This window comes from Sarcophilus harrisii, chromosome 3, assembly GCF_902635505.1.
Source record: "Sarcophilus harrisii chromosome 3, mSarHar1.11, whole genome shotgun sequence".
NCBI lineage: Eukaryota > Metazoa > Chordata > Mammalia > Dasyuromorphia > Dasyuridae > Sarcophilus > Sarcophilus harrisii.
This window is the reverse complement of record NC_045428.1, coordinates 35399298-35413345: the sequence shown is the minus strand read 5'-3', so window position 1 is coordinate 35413345 and position 14048 is coordinate 35399298. Positions and strand designations below refer to the sequence as shown.

The window sequence follows — 14048 nt, the reverse complement described above, 5'->3', positions numbered from 1 at the left end:
CTCAGTAAATATTATCTCCTAAAAGAAACCTTCCCTGCCCCATCCCTAGATGCTAGGTACTCTCCTGTCAAATAACCTCGATTTATTGTTCACATACTGTCATACATGTATGTTATTTCCTCTCAGAGCTGCCCATGAACCATATCATTTTTTAAAATTGTTGTATCCTTTGCATGATAACTGGAACACAGTAGAATAAGGATAGAAATAGGGACTAGACTGATTATTCATTTGTTTACAAAGCTCCCAGATGAAGAAAATTCTTCTACCAATGTAAGTCAGCACATTTTCTGCAACTAGGAGACTACCTCTCATGAGAAAATCTTTTATCTAACAGTATAACCTATTCATTAATGAAGTGCTCAACACTATTTCTATTTAGTTTGCTATGCAGCAAAGTTTAGGGGGGAAGGAGCTGGATAATTTCCTTTAAATTTATCAAGATCTCTTTTAGTGGCTATAAATACTTGGAATACTTTCTAGATATGGATTCATGAACAGGTCTGGTCTTCTGGCTTGAAATATATAGGGCTTAGAGTGATTTTCCCAGCATTGGGAGGGTTCTCAGTCTACAATCTTGTTATAAACTCTAAAATTAAACCCTTTAGTGGGTATAGAGTGTTTGTAGACTCTCACATAGATTTTCTAGTCACTATGTCATTGAGTCTCTTCATTTTAACTTTGTGCTCCAGGGCCATTAAGACAATTGCTTATTTATTAAAAATTGTAAAGTCTCCCAAAAGCAGCCAGGGGCACCTATTCTGGCTAACACAGCCATATACCCAGTTGGGCAGGGCAAGAAGAAATAAGATACCTTGACTGGGTAGAATTCTAACCAGATGAGAAACAGGAAGGTGGAGAATAAACAATATAAAGATGTACACATGTCATAAGTAAAAGGGATCAATAGAATCAGTTAGCATGGTGTGGTCAATTTGGAGTCAAAGAACCTAGTTTCACTTATGCCTGGCAACTTACCCACCTGTGTGTCCTTGAGCATTATATGATAAGTCAAGAGACTTATATGAACTGATACAAAGTGAAGTGAACAGAACCAGGACACTGTATATAGTAACAGAAATATTATAACAATGTTAACTGTGAAAGACAATGATCAAGATAATGATCCATTCAGAGAAATACAAATTAAGGCAACTCTGAAAAGCTGTGTGTTATTGTTGTGTGTGTTGTGTGCATATTCCACTACACACCTCTCAGATTGGCCAAAGTGAGTGAAAAAGAAAATGAGGAATGTTGGAGGGGATGTGGGAAAATTGGGACACTGATGCATTATTGGTGGAGTTGTGAACGGATCCAACTATTCTAAAGAGCAATTTGGAACTATGCTCAAAGGGCTATCAAACTGTCCATACCTTTTGATCTAGCAGTGTTTCTACTGGGCTTATAACTCAAATAGATTAAAGGAGGGTAAGGGACCCATATGTGCAAAACTGTTTGTGGCAGCCCTCTTTGTAAAGTCAAGGAACTGGGAACTGAGTAGGTGCCCATCTCTTGGAGAATGACTGAATAAGTTATGGTATATGAATGCTATGGAATGCCATTGTTCTCTAAGAAACAACCAGCAGGATGAGTTCAGAGAGGCATGGAGAGACTTACATGGACTGATGCTAAGTGAAGTGAGCAGAACCAGGAGATCATTGTACAGGGCAACAGCAAGATTATATGGTGGTCAGTTTCTGATAGACGTGGCTCTTTTCAACAATGAAGTGATTTAGCTTAGCTCCAATAATCTTGTGGTGAAGAGAGCCATCTACACCCAGAGAAAGGACTATTGGAACTAAGTGTGGACCACAACATAGTATTTTCACTCTTTCTGTTGTTGTTTGCTTGCATTTTCTTTTCTTTTTCAGTATTTTTCCTTCTTGATCCAATTTTTCTTGTGCTTCAAATAACTGTATAAATATGTATACATATATTGGATTTAACATATCTTAATATATTTAACTTGTATTGATCTACCTGCCATCTAGGGGAGGAGATGGGTGGAAGGAGGAGAAAATTTGAAACACAAAGTTTTACAAGGGTCAATGTTGAAAAATTACCCATGCATATGTTGTGTAAATAAAAAGCTTTAATAAAAAAAGATAATGATCTATAACAATTCCAAAGGACTCATAATGAAAAATGTTATCCATCTCCAGAGAAAGAACTAATGAACTCTTGAGTACAGAATGAAGCATATTCCTTCTACTCATGTTATTTTAAGTTTGTGTGTGTGTGCTTTCTTTTGCAATATGAAATGTTTTATATGACATACAGGTATAATCAATATCATATTGCTTATATTCTAATGATGTAGGAAAGGGGTAGAAGAGATTTTGGAACTCAAATTTTTTTTTAAAAAGAATGTTAATTTTTTAAAAAATACAATTGAGGAATATTTAATGAAAAAAAGTGTGTGTGTGTGTGTGTGTATATATATATATATATATATATATATATATATATATATATATATACACACACACACCTATAACCCAATTAGCCCTTATCAGTCTGACAGAATAATTAGGGAGTAAATCACCCCCTTAAAGATGAGAAAATAAACAAGGAATTCTTTGGAGGAGTTGGTAAAGAGCCAGTAACAGTGCAGGATATTTGGACAGACATATACAGGTGTCAGCTCATGGGTTTATCTAATTAAATTAATTAGGTCTTGGTCCAGGTAAAGTTTTGGGTAAAAGTGTTATCTTCTGCTATATAGAAAACAAAAAGAGGTCACTTGTTTGCCTTTTCTTCCAGGCCAGTATGTGATGCCAATAGTTCTCTGGAATGACCAAATAATTGATGTGAATGGTAAGATTTCCTAATGTAACCTATAATTATGTATTATATTATATTGATTACATTGCATTATATTACATTGTATTGTATATTGCTATAGCCCCAATACATGGACACATATACTTTTCTTTGATTAGATGCTTTAAGTTAATTTGTGTGGCTTTATAAGTTATCATGGCCTTATTGCTCCTCAAACCATTCTGTTTCAAAGCTTTATTACCTCTCCACTATACTGGAATGATAGTTTCCTATTTAGTCTCTCTGGCATTCTCCCATCCAGCCTTCACATATTTGATATTTTCTTAATGCATAAGTCTGACCATGGCACTTGTCTGCACAAAATCCCTCTTGGCTGCCCATTTTCTATAGGACAAAGAATAAAATTATTCTTCTCGCAATGAAAGAACTCAGTAATTTGGCTCCAACTTACTTTTCCAGCCATATTTTACTTCTGTGTCCCTCACTTCTATGCACTATGTCCCTTCATTTACCACACCATCAAAAGCACTAATGAAGAACCTATTATATGTCAAGGACGATGATAGTTTTCCTTTTTCAAGGCTCATTTTAGTTACTGAAATTGTCCTCCTTTAAGTCCACTAAAAGTCCATTCTCAATTTTATTAAAGTACTTTGGATGGAACACTCTTTTAAAAAAAGTTTTAAATAGTTTTTTATTTTCAAAATACATGCAAAATAATAATCATTTAATAAATTTATCATGATAAATTATCATTTATATGATAATTTATTATTAGACAATTAACATGTCTAGGATAAGAAGGGGAGCAATCAACTAGGAAAAATTATTCATATAAATAGATGGTAGATGGTGAAATGCATAGAGTCCTGGACTTGAAGTCAGGACAAACATGAGAGCAAGTTCTCCCCCAGACACTGACTAGTCTCCCAGCTTCAGTTTCCTCATCTGTATAATGGCTATAAAAATCAGAGAATTGTGACAATTAGGTAAAGCATCTACAGTCAAATGTTATCTACAGTCAAGTATCTGATTTAGAATAGATAGATAGATAGACAGACAGACAGACAGATAGATCGATCGATCGATCGATAGATAGATAAACATAGATAACTAAAAATAGATATATTAGACCAAAGGCCAGTAAATAAGTGGCTAAAGTATATGGACAGGTAATTCTTGAGAGAACTGCAAAAGGTTTAAAAAACATGAAAAATGTTCCAAATCACCAATAATAATATAAATACAAATTAAAACAATTCATATTCCATTTAATTTCCAATAAACTGGCAAATGTGACAAAAATTAAAAACAGTCAATGTTGAAGGGGTTACAAGATGGGAACACTAATACATTACTGACAGAGTTGTGAATTGTCAACGGTTCTGGAAAATAATCCAGAAAATATACAGGGTGACTCAAATATCCCTGCCCTTTGACCCAGATATTTCCCTGCTGGCATAATACCCCCAAAGAGTTCAATAACAAAAAGACACAAAAACACCAAAATACTTATAAAATGACTTCTGGTAGCAGCAAAGATGTATAATATATATGCCCATCAATTGGGGAACAGCCATATAAATATGGCACAAGAATAAAATGGAATACTATCATGCTTTAAGAAATAATTATCATGGAGAAAAACAGAATGAAATAAGAGAATTTATGTAAAGTGAAATAACCAGATCCAGAAGAAAAAATATATATACATTGACTACAACAATGAAAAATGGAAAGAAAAGCAATACAAATGAAACTGAGCCATATGTGAATGCCTATAATCCTGTTACCAAGAAGACTGAAGCTGGTGTCTCTTTAGAGTTAGGAAATTCTGAACCACAGTAGACTGATCAGGTGTCTCAACTAAGTTTAGCCTTAATATACTAAGACTTTGGGAAGCAATGGGAGCTACCAGGATACCAAAAGAGAGGCGATCCATACTAGTTTGTAAACAGAAGAGGTCAATGCTTCCTTCCATATCATTAGTTGGATACTGAGCCTCTAAGGAGCCCTTCCTCATTTAAATCCAGTTCACTCACATGTCATGATATCACCTCCCTGATGTTATGGTCCTCTTGCAGAATATAGGACAAACAACAGCAATACTTCCTGGCTAAATGAGATGAGTCAGTACAGTCTAAAAGTAAACAAATAAAAGTAAAACTGAATCCTGAAAAATTATAATGAATAATTTTGGCCCCAAAGAAGTGATATCCCCCTGCTTCTTTTCAGAGACTAAGGATTATAAATATGGAAAACTAGATATAGCATCAGATATCTTGGTTAACTTTGTCAGTCTTTTACCCCTTTTGTTATTCTTTGTTATAAAGGGCACTTCTGAAAGAGAGAATTAGAAGAAGAAAGGAAGAGAGATATATTGAAAATTGCAGATGCTACAAAAATAAAAGACACCAATAAAAAGTTATTTAAAATAAAATAAATGCAAATTCCCAAAAGCTAATAAAATACCTATTTGTCGCTTAACTGTTATTAGCTCTACTTATTTGAGATTTCTTACAGACAGGCAAGCTATTATCGCTTTTCTCCAACTTCTAGGTCTACCTCACGACCTTTTCACATCTCTTGGCCCTGCAACTTTTTCAGCCTGTTATAGTAGAAAAGGTGTTAATTATCTCCTTAACACCTCTATATTGCTCTGCCTACAATCTGTGTAGGGAACTTCCAAGCCCTGGAAATTCAGTCTCTTGTGTATGTCCCTAAATTTCCTTTCTAGAATGTAAGATATTCAATAGCTCAATGACTTTTTCACTCCTGGCCCAAGTCTTGGAAACAGATATTGATTGGAGTAGAAAAATTCTCTTGAACCCTTCCAGTCCACACACTAACTGTTTGACTCTTGTCAAGACTTGACCTTTCTCATCATGTTTTCTCATCTAAATATAGATCTCCATTTCAATAATAGCATTTTTAAATTATTTTATGTGTTTACCATATACCTTAGTATAAACAATGCTGTGTAATCATACACAATGCTGTTTATATACATAACCATAAATGCAGGGTGTGATTATAAACAATAGCCCACATTTAACATTCTAAGGATTACAAAGAGCTTCATAGATCTTATCTTGGAAGTGCTACAGGCTCTAATGCAATAAGCTTCAGAATGAGAATCATAGAGGGCCTAGGAAATCACCTTTTTTTCCTAGTCCCAGTTTTCTCATCTGGAAAAGGAAGAAAGTGGACTCTATGACCTCTGAGGTCCATCCTCACTCCAGATCTGTTTTATCTTATTTGATCTTCACAACACCCTTTGATGGAGGTAGTGGAAATTATTATCATTTTTCCATTTCACAGAGGAGGAAACTAAAGTATCATACAGCAATGTTAAGAATAAGGATTGTGACCCAGAGCTCTCTTGATTCCAGGGCCAATGTTTTTCCATTATGTCACAGAGCCAAAGAAGAATGAGATTTATTTTCAGATATTATTTATTAGTCTTGTTCTTTTCTAATCATAGTGGCAGATATATGGATTGTGAATGTATTTCATTTGATGTGTATGAGACCTCTCTTTCTGCTTTTATCTTCTTGTAGCATATGCTAATACTGAGGCCTTTGGGTTTTGAGAACATGGGTATTTTATCACTTTCTTAATGAAATTCCACAAATGTGAAACATAACTTCTGGGAGATCTTTATGAGTAACCAGAGCTGGAAACTATATATCTCCTGGTGTCCAGCCTTTACTGGGAAGCCCCTTCAAACTTAGCTGGGTCTTAGACAGGGGTACATGATATATAATGGCATGTTTTGTTGTTGAAATCATGTCTTCCTAATTCCAAGCCCAATGTTTTATCCACTGAGCCCTTGTTCCCTGGAACTTCCAACTCTTGACAAGAGAAACAGAGGAAGTTCATTCTAGAGTATTGAATGGCTCCCCTGTAGAATTCATGGGAATTTGTGGATAAGAATTGCAGGTGATGGACAGGCGCAGATGAATTGCAATATACATTGTTGGAGGAAACATCCAGTCATTGAAATAATAATCTGCCAAGTACAAAAGAAAGATTTGCCACATCTTAGAACTACAATCTCACCAAATGCAAAATATTTGGTTCAATGACTCCACCATCTTCAAGGACTCTATCATTTTAGAGGGCAATAGTAGCGGTCTCTACTGATAATTCTACATGAAGAAAACATGATGTCATCTTCCATTTAGAGAGAGGGCAAGCACCCTGGACATTAGAGGGAAATAGCTCAAGAAGTATTTGTCAGGCACCCAGCCAAACAGCACTAATGTACATTCCTTGGAATCATCTCTATTAAACACACCTTTGTCCAGTTGTTCCCAATATTGAGGTTGTTCTCCTTCCTTATTCTTGCCTCTCAGCACCTTCCAGACTTACCTCAGGGCTATAGCTTGTATAAAGTTTTTGTTTGTTTATTAGCTTCCATTTTTTTCTAAATGATCCTCTGTTATTATCTTCTCAGATTACATGGTGCTTACTTATATTCTCCTTTAGCAGTCAGTAAGCACTTTGGAAATAAGGATTTTTTTGTATCATCCTCATGTTGCCACCTCTAATATATCATGGTTATGTAACCTAGGCAAGACTTGTCAGTGCTCTAGCCCAGTAGTGTCAGATTCACATAGAAATGGGGACTGCTAAAATGTACATAAAGATACTTGCAGGTCACAAATTGAATTTAAAAAAATACAATGATAACTCAGTATTCGTCTGCCTCAAAACTTATCAAATTTAGCATTCAAAACACTCTGATGAGAAAAAAAATGCTTCAGGACTTGATGCTTGCTTGATACTGGACCCATGTGTTTGTTGTCTTGGTTGAGTGGTAGGGACATGAGAATGACTATTGCATAGCCCCCACCTCCCTTGCTATTGCCCTCTACATGGGCAGTTGCTCCCCAGAAAAAGCAGTGGGTGCACAGGATTGTCAGATTGAGCACAAGTGTGAGGTTGTACACATTGGCCAGCAAGTCACAGGACAGTTCCTGCAACACAATGTAGCTGTAGCTTATATTCTCCCGGCTCCCAAAATAGTAGTACTGGAAGAGGTAGGGAACAGAAGAGACAAGAGCCGGAGCAGCAGGAGACCACATGGAAGAGGCAGTGAGTGGCAGAGGACTCAGGAAAACTGGCAGACCCAAGCCCAGTCAGAACATTGGGCAGCAGAGAGTCTGGGCCATAGTTTTCATCTCCACATCCAGGCCTCCCTCCCCCAAGGAAGTTTAGACAGAGTGAGGTAGGGGGAGAATATAAAGGTTGTAGTTGGGTTAAAAAGGGAGGGAACTAACTAGACTAGGCTGGCTTATTTCTAGCAGCCAGAAGTCCCACATTCCCCTTTGGGGAATTGGGTAGGGAAGAAGAGTTAGGCTGCAGATTGGATATATATTCTTTATAGAAAAAATGTGTTTGGTACTCATCATTTTTACCACCTTTGTGCCTTCTGGATCCAATCAATGATGAGTAACAAGATACCACTGTTTATATTTCGTTTTTAAAGTAATACATCAACACATTAAAATCAGAGAGGAATGACATTTTTAATCTAGTTTGGGCCATTGGGAACATTGTGGACTTGCAGGACCTATGTTTCATAGCCATTTTCTAGTTAAATCTTTAAGACTATAAATTTTCGTGAAGGTACTAACCTGCATTGTTAGAGAGAACTTTCTTACCCAATGAAGCCATTGCACTAAAGTCTATCATTTGTATTCCCAGCACTTGGCACTAGGCCTTAGCAGGTTCTTATTATTTTTTTTTTATCGAAACATATTAAGTGTCTATAGAGTGTGTGGTTCTGTGTAATATATTGGAGGAGAGATAGCAAAAAAAGGTTTGTTTTTTCAAAATTTAGGTGGTAGCATGTTAGACACTGGATTTAGTCATGAAGAATTGTTTGAATCTCACCTTAGACATTTGTGAATTACATGGAATTAATGAACCTTTGGGACTCTGTCTCAAGGCTAAGCTGCTCTGATTGGTGGATGAGCACATAAAAACCTCCCCATCTACTATATCTATCATCCAGTCCTGGCTCCCAAACTCATTCTGCATTGCCTGCATTAAAATAAGGTCCTGAATTGGAGTTAGGAAGAGCTAGATTCAAATTTCACCTTACTAGTTTTGTAACCCTGAGCAAATCATATACTCTCCCTATGACTCAGTTTCTTCAATTGTTGGACTAAGGGAGGGATGAAGGAGTTGGACTTTATACCTTCTGTGGTACAATCCAAGTCTGAAATCTGTGACAATGTGATTGTCTTATCCACTTCTTAGTTACACTGTGAACAATAACCAAATCAATGTGAAATATGTGACAATCTTTGCCCTATGGCTCAACTCATGAGACCTGTGATTACTCAGACCAAAGCTTCCTTCCCTGGTCTCCACTAGAAGTATTTCCTCCTGTCTCACTTTTGAATTTGATTCCCAATACTTAGCACAGTTTTTGGCACATAGTAGGTGCTTAATAAATCCTTACTGGTTATGTAATTGACCCTTGTCAAGCTTCTCAAGTCTTCATTAAGGCTTCATTTTCCCCATTCTTAAAACACCAAGTAACAATAGCAGGTACCTCAAATGATTTTTGTGAAGATGGAATGAGGTATGTAGAGCACTTTGCCAATGCCAAAATGCTCCAGTCATCAAGTCATTTAGGAAAATGGCTTTGAACTTCCTGCTCTAGTCTTTGAGATTTGAAATCTTTCTCCGGACAAAACATGATTTTCTGATTGTAAGAGCCAAGCCTTTTCAAATTCCTTTCAAGTGGTTTCTTGGGATAGTGAGCTAATTAAAAAATAATATTCCCTGAATTAGGTAAAATGGAATATATTTACTTTAAATGAACAGAATTAAGTGAAAGATTGCTTAGCCAGGCTTAGAAACTCCTGCACATCAAAATATTTGGGGAGTAAATAATAAGTTGATGCTCACTCAGTGTAAAATCCTCAAACTAAACATCTGGTCAAAATGTTAGTGCTTTGTTCGGTGCTATTGCTGAAAGTAGGTTGAGAATCCCAAAATAAAACCTCCCTTTTGCCTAGCCTCCAAGGGCTTTTAAAAAGCATTAGTAGAGAGAAGGAAAAGGAGGTTTCAGGGTAAGGGGGGGAGAGAGAGAGAGAGAGAGAGAGAGAGAGAGAGAGAGAGAGAGAGAGAGAGAGAGAGAGAGAGAGAGAGAGAGAGAGAGAGAGAGAGAGAGAGAGAGAGAGAGAGAGAGAAGCTGTAAATTATATAATTATTTTCTTTCATTTCAATCTTCCCCATCTGAAATAACAATAGCCACATTAATATAGATTAGCTCAGCCTTTTTTAAGCTGAGCTGGTCCAAAGGAGGTACAAAAAGAACTCTTCTACCTTCGAGGAACAGAGCAAGACCAGCCAAAGCAGCCATCTGTCAACAGGAAATGTGTTCATTCATTGGTATCTGTTTAGGAAATCTCAAGCTGAGATTGAATGGCTCAATCAGGCTTTGTTTATTTCAACCAAAGTCATTGATTTCACTCTTTTATCCAAAAAATCCACAAATTCTATCATCCTCTTAGAAAAAAAAAGGTGACAGTATCCCATATGAATGTCTGGATGATAAATAGATAGATCAATATAAGCATAAGGAATGGACCTTAATTTCATTAGTATAGAAAACTCCAGGGTGAGGAAACAGACTACAAATGCGAGCCAATCCCTTCTTCCTACATTATAGTCTCAGAGAGTTGCCTATGACACCAAGAAGTTTGCCTAGGCTCAGACAATATGTCAGAGAGAATTTGAACTCTTCTTGGCTTTTAAATCAGCTCTCTCTCTCGCTGCCACATCATGCCATTTCTCATATATTGAGGATTAACAAATATCTAATACCAGGCTTGTGTGGTAGAGTGATTAAAACCCTAACACTGAGTCCTGGTTTGAATCCAACTTTAAACATTTGTCAATTAAATGTCCCTTAGTGAGTCATATTTATCTGAAGCTCAGTTTCCTCATCTGTAAAATGAGGGCATTGCGCTCAATAATCTCTAAGGTCCTTTCCACTTCTATATCATCCATGACCAAAAACTAATGGATAAGTAAGAGTAAAAGGATGTCAACAAGCAATTTTAAAAAGTATAATTCCAAAATATTCATAATTATCTGAAGGATTATTCTAAATCATTAATAATAAGAAAACAACAAATCAAAAGGACTCTGAAATTTTACCTTACATTCAGAATATTTGCAAAATATGGGAAAAGTTAATGTTAGAAGATTGTGGGCTTGAGACTAAGTCATATCCCCCCCCTTAGGTTTCACATGTTGGCATTTTGTTCTCTTCTGAGTTGGTGATTTGATCTTCCTTGTTGCCATAGACATTTTCTGTGATCAAGGTTCTTTTGTTGTTTTGGGGGTATTTTTGCCTATTTCATGGCTTTTAAAGTTAAGCTCTGCTTCTAAGTAAGGAGGCACTGTCCCTAGTTTCTTGTGCTGGGGGCCAGGGGCCTGATCACTTCTTGAGTGCTGAAACCTCAGATGATGGTGGTTTGTTTCCTGCCCTGGTTTCCTAGGTTGGGTCAATTTGTCTTATTCACTGGGGATGAGAGCCTTACAACCTGCCTGCTGCACCATTGGCCTACTGATTGGGGAATGAGAGGCCTTTCCTGCAGTCTTTCTAAAATATCTTAAACTGGAGAATTTTTTTCTTTTTTTCCTTTCCTGCAGTCCTTCTAAATTATCTTAAACTGGAGAATTTTTTTTCATCTTTGTCATAGATTCTGTCACTCTAGAATCAATTTAGAGGCTTGATTTAGCATTGTTTTTGAGAATCTAGGGAGAACTCAGGCAATTTGGGGACTTCGCTTTACCATCTTGGCTTCATCCATGGAAAGTTATGGAAAATGATTAATACGTTGTTGGTGTTAACCGATTATGGAAAATAATTTGGAATTAAACTAAAAAAAGTGATTAAATGTCTATAGCCTTTTCCTTGAATACCATTTCTAGATTTAAGTAAGCCAAAGATATTAAAAGAGATCCAATGTAAACCAAAATATTTTTACAGTATTTTATTAAAGAAAGAGAAGGTAAAAGTGAAGATTAAGAGGTGGAGAAAAGGATGAGGAGGAGAAAAGGAAGAGGAGGAAAAGAAAGGAAGATAAGAGGAGGAGGAGGAAGAAGAAAATGAGGAAAAGAAAGCAATGAAAGCAGTAGCAAAAGAAGAGGAGGAAGAGGAGGAAAAGGAGTAGTAAAATAGTTGCCCATCATTTAGGGGATAACCAAACAGTTTGTTGCATGGTAATATGGTAAGGAAATTTAAGATTCAGAGAATAATAGGAAAATTTATATATACCCATGCCAAATGAAGCAAGTGCAATCAGTAAAATGAGAGGCACAACAATGTAAATGGGGGTGGTGGGGAGAGAGGAAAATAAACTGATTCCTCTCCATCTAGCTTCAGACAGAACAGGAATGGTCACTGAATAAGTCACAGGATGGAGAGGGTGATTTTCCACTCTGAATTCTGTGAGTATGTCCTCGAGTTTTGTGGACTGAATTTAAGGAAACAGATATCTATTCATAAACAGGGTCACATATCCAAAACTCATATAATTTAGTAGATTGACAGAGCTAAGCAAATCTTTTGAATATTCCTGAGCCTCAGTTTCCTTATGTATAAAATTTTCTGGATTAAACTAAGTCAGGGATTATTAATATGGCATTCATGAACATTGTTAAATAGTTCTCCCACAAAGACCTAATAACATAACTTCCTTGAGATTATTGGGACACCCAATATTTTGGTAACTTTAATTCATTGTAATCAGTTTTCTTTGTAACTTGTATTTCATTTGATTTAAATTTAATACATTATTCTGAGAAAAGGTCCAAAGGTTTTTACCAAACTGCCTGAGTCAGTCAAACACATACACATGTCATCAGCATCATTATAGTTAATATTCATAATGTCATTTTAAGATTTGCAAAGCACTTTGCCAATATTTTCTATTTGATCTTCATAACATCCCTGGAAAGCAGATGCTATTGTTATCACCATTTTTCAGATGGAGAAAAATAATCAGAAAAAGATAAAATCATATGCGTAGGGACAAAAATGTTCTCAGTTTAGGTTCTACTCTCTATTCACTGAGTCACCTAGCTGGACTAAATGAATTCTACAGATTTTTCAGCTATTATTCTAAAGCTATCCATTAATTATTTAAGAATTGATCTGTCTTTCTCCTACTTACCACATTGTAAGCTATTACCTGACTTTTGGCTCCTTCCCCAAAGGGTATTGGCCTAGAAAAAAAAAGGAGAAACTCAAATCAGTCAATTTTGCTACTTGTAGATCTGTTTTTTAAAAGTGAGAATCATTGAGGCTGAAATCAATGGCTAAAAAGAGATCTGGGGGCCAGCTGTATCTTCTGATTCTCTAAACTGTCTTTGTCAATTTGCCTTACAATTGGAAATCGACTGTTTTTAAAAAGAAAAGAGGTAGGGAAGAACATTCTACATCCCATTAGAAAAAAAAAGTTAACAAGACTCCTCCTCAAAAGAGAGATTGCTAATAAACTTGGTCTCAATTGGAGCTTGTGAAGAGATGAAGCCCTAGAAACTCTCTTGAACAAGCTTGGATTCTGGATGAATATCCTAATCTTGGCCCCAGAGAAAATAAAAATTCTGTGGCCTTGTCCTAGTGACTGGGGAGTGGAAGAAACTGTTTTTCATGGACTCTAGGATGTGTATACTCAGAATTTCTTTGTTTTTGGGGGGGAATTCTTGTAAAAACTAGTTCTCTACAAAACAGTCCCTATTGGGGAAGGGCACTGAATGATAGACCAACAGTTTGAAACTGACTCAAGCTTCCAAGACAAGAATGGAAGAGTAGCATCAATTGGGGAATGGCTGGATCACTTATGGTATAAGAATGTAATGGAATATTATTATTCTAAAGGAAATGATGAGGCTGTTTTCAGAAAAGTCTGGAAAGACTTACATGAACTGATGCTAAGTAAAGTGAGCAGAACTAAGGGCCTATTGTATATAGTAACAACAAGATTATGTGATAAACTGTGATAGACTTGGCTCTTTTCAACAATGAGGTGATTCAAGACAATTCCAAAAGACTTGTGATGAAAAGAACCATCAACATCCAGAGAGAGAACTATAAAGACTAAATGTGGATTGAAGCATTGTATTTTCACCTTTTTTGTTTGGTTGGTTTCTTTTTTCCTTTCTCGTGTTTTTCCCCTTTTGATGTGATTTTCCTTATGTAGCAAGATGAGTATGGAAATATATTTGGA

The 14048-nt window shown here is 36.2% G+C and overlaps 1 long non-coding RNA gene across 3 annotated transcripts in view; it reads right to left on the bottom strand.

Moving 5' to 3' along the window:
* The window catches only part of LOC116422206, a 109790-nt gene that overhangs the window by 80253 nt on the left and 15489 nt on the right, over positions 1–14048 (bottom strand). For 2 of the 3 annotated variants that reach the window (XR_004232759.1, XR_004232761.1), the window contains exon 2: positions 12993–13044. This is a non-coding gene — a long non-coding RNA (uncharacterized LOC116422206). The remainder of the gene's footprint in view (positions 1–12992; positions 13045–14048) is intronic. The other variant, XR_004232760.1, reaches the window with a different exon arrangement.